Below are 5,054 nucleotides of genomic sequence, written 5' to 3'. Positions count from 1 at the left end.
GCAAATTATAAAGCTTTTAAAACCTGATTTCTCTCTTTTAAACAAAACTGAGGTGAATTAGTGTCTGCCTCAACCTCAGATAATCCTACACCAGGGCTCCTGTTGGAAGGATGTCCCTGGAAATGTCACATCCCAGTTTAGAAAAATTGATAAAATTCTCTGTTTGGTGAAAAAGTGGGAGATTACAGAGCCAGGGTGTGCTGGTGAAGGATTCCCAGTAAAGCCCCAGTAAAGCAGAGTCCAAGCCAAGCAGCTTTGTGGGAAATGCCCTTTTCCTCCCTGTCCTTTTGGTGGACATTCCAGAGGGCAGGGACACGCAGGAGATAAAGGAGGAAATCCCTCTCAGGTTCACAGCAATCCATCCAGGGGGGAATGTCTTGCCAAAAAGAAAACAAATCGTGCAAAGGCTTATCTGCTCCCCTAAAAGCCTCTTTTCCCAGTGGTGGCCAGCGAATCTCTGGAAATGCCAGAAGAAAGGGATTGTTCATATAAACACATGCATTTCCAGGGGAAGTTTGCTCTTCCTACAGCCAGAGGATGTTTATTTTGTGGCAAAGAGCACGTTAAAACCTTTCCTCCCTTCTCCTCCAGCCCTGGCACTCAGGGATTCCTCATTCCTCATTCCCCAGCTTTAGCAGGCCAGGAAAACGTGAGGAAAAATAAATCCAGGGAATGGAATGGATAAACAAAATAGCTGAGCTGGAGCACGGAGGCTGAAAATTCCCTGGCTGGGGCAGTGCCAGAGCATGGCTGGGAGCTGCCAGCTCTGTGGGGTGATCCCAAACTGTAAATTTCCGGGGTTCTTCTTTTCGCTGCGGCGCTGATTTACGTTCGGCCGGAGATAGTTCAGGGAATGCTATTTTTGCTCTGTTTCTCGGCTGTTTAGGCTTGTAAGGTTTTCTGTGTCTGCTGTTTTAGGCGTTCTGGAATTCTCAGGGAGGCCTTGGAGAGCCGACGCTTCAAAGGACGAGGAGAGACTTCTGATCTTGTCTCGGTCTCGGTGTTTATTAATTGTTTATCTAAAAGATTTTCTTTCAGCCCAACAGAGGTCTGCACAGCAAGTCAGCCATGGGCACACTGCGAGCCCCTGGGGCGGTCACTTATCTTTATACCCGAAGTTACGTATACAATATTTATAATTTCTCCCCAATACCTTCTACCCTTATTAACCGGTGCACTTTTAGTAATAACCAATCCCAAAGTGCCACCACCACCACAGAAGATGGAGGCCAGGAAGAAGAAGAAGAAGGACAGGACACGCCCCAATTCCTCCATCTTACTTCTTTAGACCCCCCTGTACAGAAATCCTAAACCCTGTGTTTTACACTTTAACTAACTTATCCCTTCACCATTCACCCAGTGAATTCCTCCCAGTCCTCATACAGGTCTCATCTCCTGTGTAGGATCAAAGTCCAGCCACCAGACACTTCTGGCAACATTCCAGGATTCCCGAGCCCCCCAAGGGTGGTCTCGGCCTCTCTGCACCTCCATCCTGAGGTGCTGAGATCCCACACCAAACATCCCCCGGAGCACAGGCTGGGATCCCATCCCTCTGCTGCCCTTGGGAATGTGGCTGGAATGCCAGGGAGGCTGGGAATGCTCCTGCAGCTTTTAGAGATGCAAAATCAATGGCAACGATTGGAAGTCGGGTTTAACACGGTCCTAATGAAGTTTAATGGGCGCCATTAGGAAAATTGGGAGCACCAGCACAATTCATCATTGCACAGATGCATGGAAAATGGGAATAAAGAATATCTGGGGGGGGTTTAGCACTAGGGAAACCACCAGGGAAAATTCCTGAAATTTAGGCTATTGTTTCGTGTCCCTGCTTGCTGTACTATTGTAACTTTTTCTGCTTTCACACTTGGCAGCTGCAGCCAGCTCTGAGTTTTCTGCTCTTTCTGTTTCTGCTTCCCCAGCTTTCTCAAAATCTTCTTACTTTTACTATTTCCCACAGTTCCCAGGGTGGAAATGGGAATAAAACCAGCAAATACCCACACTAAGGATGAAACCCTGATTCGGGGTTTCCAGTCTAACTCCAGGACCTCATCCCAGAGTTTTGAAGACTCCAAAGATGGAGTTTGCACAGCTTTTCTGGGCTCCTGGAAGAGCAGAGAGGAAACAGCTGAAAATTCACTTTCTGCTTGCCTTGGGCACCAAAGCAGCTCCTCAGGGGCACCTCTGGCTCCTCTGCTGCCAGAGCAGGGAATCCAGCCGGGAATCTGTAAGGAGAATTCCAGGTGAGGTCTGGAGTTTTCAGGCAGGGGGTGCTGGTGAATGGGAAAGGTCCAAAATTCCTGTTCCAAAGAGAGAGAGAAGAATTCTGGAATCATGGAAGGGTTTGGGTTGGAAAGGAGCTTAAAGCTCATCCCATCCCTGCCATGGCAGGGACATCTTCCCTATCCCAGGGTGCTCCAGCCTGGCCTTGGGCACTGCCAGGGATCCAGGGGCAGCCCCAGAATTCCTTACTCCTCGCAGTGCTCCAGGCCTGGTTCTTCCCGAATTCCCTTCTCCTGAGGCACAGCCTCTCCTCTGGATTTTCTCTTTCCACGTGGATTGCTTTTCCAAATCTGAGTTCCTGACCTGTTTGATTGCTCTGTTCCTCACCAGTTTCTGCTCTTTCTTTGTCTGAAGAGAATCACGGAATCCCAGCCAGGTTTGGGTTGGGAAGGACCTTAAATCCCATCCAGTGCCACCCCTGCCATGGCAGGGACACCTCCCACTGTCCCAGGGACACCTTCCTCATCCCAGGCTGCTCCATCCTGCCCTTGGGCACTGCCAGGGATCCAGGGGCAGCCCCAGCTGCTCTGGCAATCCCAGCCCAGCCAGGAATTCCCAGTTCCCAGTGTCCCATCCATCCCTGCCCTCTGGCACTGGGAGCCATTCCCTGGCTCCTGTCCCTCCATCCCTTGTCCCCAGCCCCTCTCAGCTCTCCTGGAGCCCCTTCAGGCCCTGGAAAGGTCTCCTGGAGCCTTCCCTTCTCCAGGGAACATCCCCAGCTCTCCCAGCCTTTCTCTCTGATCGTCTCCATGGTGTCCTCTGGACTCTCCAGCAGCTCCAGGTCCTTTCCATGCTGGAGATCCCTGAGGAAAAAGGGGATCCCCGAGGAAAAAAATCATCTCAGTAGCAACAGAAAAAACAACAAGAGCTGGGCATGAACTTCAGCTTTCAGCTCCACGTTTTGGACACCGAGGAGTTTCCCTGAACTGAAGGCACGAGGATCTTTCCAAAAAGGCTTTCCAAGCAGGAATTAGGAAATCCTGTCGTGTGCATTTCTTCCTCTCCCTCAAACTGAGAGCAGCAATCTCCAAGGGAAGAATTTAATCAAAGCCAGCTGCTAATTACTTTCCTGACACCAGGGGAGAAGGATGTTGGCATCCAAAAGATCTGGAAGATTTCTCCTTATTAATATTTGATAAATCTGTAATTGGATCGTTTGATTCCGCAGTCTCCTTTGAATAGGAACTTTATTGAAATGAATCTTTATTAATTCAAAAGCACAAAGTTGAGGGGCTCAAGGATTGATTGGAGTATCTGGAAGTGGCAGCCCTGGAGAGGAGATAAATTGGGATTGCCTAAGGACAAGTCAATACAGGCTGCATTTAATCCACAGTGCCTCCTATTAGAGGGCAGAAATTACATTCTGTAAAGAGTTAAATTACTCTGATTTCTCATTTCTATTTTTTTTTTTTTGCTGAAGTTCAGAGATTCCACATGAATATTTAATTCAAAAGCAAACGAGAATTAAGTGTGCTAACATTGAATTAATAAAAGAGTTGAGTGGCATCCAATAGTGAGCAAATGTGCTCATGAAAAAGTCCAAAAATCAAAATTGCAACGTTAGAGCTACTTAATACATCACATTGTTTAGGAACTGATATCACAATTTCCTCTTAATCCTGATAAAATAAAGCCAAGACTTTATTAAATGCAGTAAGAACGTTGTAAGGCTGAATATTATCACCCTGGCCACAAACCCAAAGTCCTGCTCTGATTTTGAACTATGGAAACCTCTGGCACTGGTTTCTGTTAATAAATTTCTGCTAATAAACCAGTGACAAAGCAAAATAAATGTGCAGAAACCTCTGGTTTAGAAGGAAAATAAATTCAAGGCCTTGTGCGAAGTCACTGAGGGATGGGAACGCCCAAACTTTTACTGGGGAGAGATTAAAATTCCTTTTTCTTCACTGGCAACGCTGCTTGGAACAGACAGTGGAGAAATGGCAAAAAATGAGAAAGAAAACTTTAATCCTTGGGGTTGTGATCATTCTCTGGGGAGCCTGTCCAGAGCTCTTCCATAAAAAAAAGAAAACAAAAAAAAAACCCCAAAAAACCAACAAACACACAAAATCAACACGGAGGGAAGCCATTGAAGCAGGTTTTAAATACTTTTATTATTATTTTGTAAAGTTATTTGAGGTATCACCCTTGAAGTCACAGTTTTGAGGCAGAAGCGCCACTGATGCTCCCCATTCCCAGCGAACACCTGGCTTTACGCTTTTCCTTACAGGAAACACCCTCTCCTCCTTTCAAATCCCTTCAACAAAATCCTTTCCCCCATTTTATCTCCATTTCCCCTCTTTTTCTCCCCATTTTTCCCTTTTCCTCCCCATTTTCCCTTTTTTTGGATCCCCAGGAATCATGAAGGCGATGAGGGCGTCTGACGGTCCGTGACTGCCCCCTGGTGCCCCGCATGGGAACAGCACCCACGGCCGCCCTTCTGCGCCCCTCACACGGGGCAACACCGCCTTGGGAGCACCGAGGGGACACCCCAGCCCCGCTGCGACCGCTCCCGGCCCCGCCACCACCGCTCCCGACCCCGCCACCACCGATCCCGACCCCGCCGCTCCCACGGGAACCTCCCCAGCCCCGCCGGCCCCGCCGCCATCACCGCCTCCCCCTCACGCCCTCCACCGCCCCCCCCGCAGTCCTGAGAAACAGAACGCCGAGCGGCGGATTCCGCGCGGTGCCGCGCCGCGCCCATCGAGGTGTCGGCGGATCGGCTGGCTCAGCCTGGGGACGCGCGGCGAGGGCGCGGCGGGGGGCGGGTGGGA

Source organism: Ammospiza caudacuta, chromosome 8, assembly GCF_027887145.1.
Source record: "Ammospiza caudacuta isolate bAmmCau1 chromosome 8, bAmmCau1.pri, whole genome shotgun sequence".
In the NCBI taxonomy this organism is placed as follows: Eukaryota; Metazoa; Chordata; class Aves; order Passeriformes; family Passerellidae; genus Ammospiza; species Ammospiza caudacuta.
The sequence above is the reverse complement of the archived record's forward strand: the minus strand, read 5'-3'. Positions refer to the sequence as shown.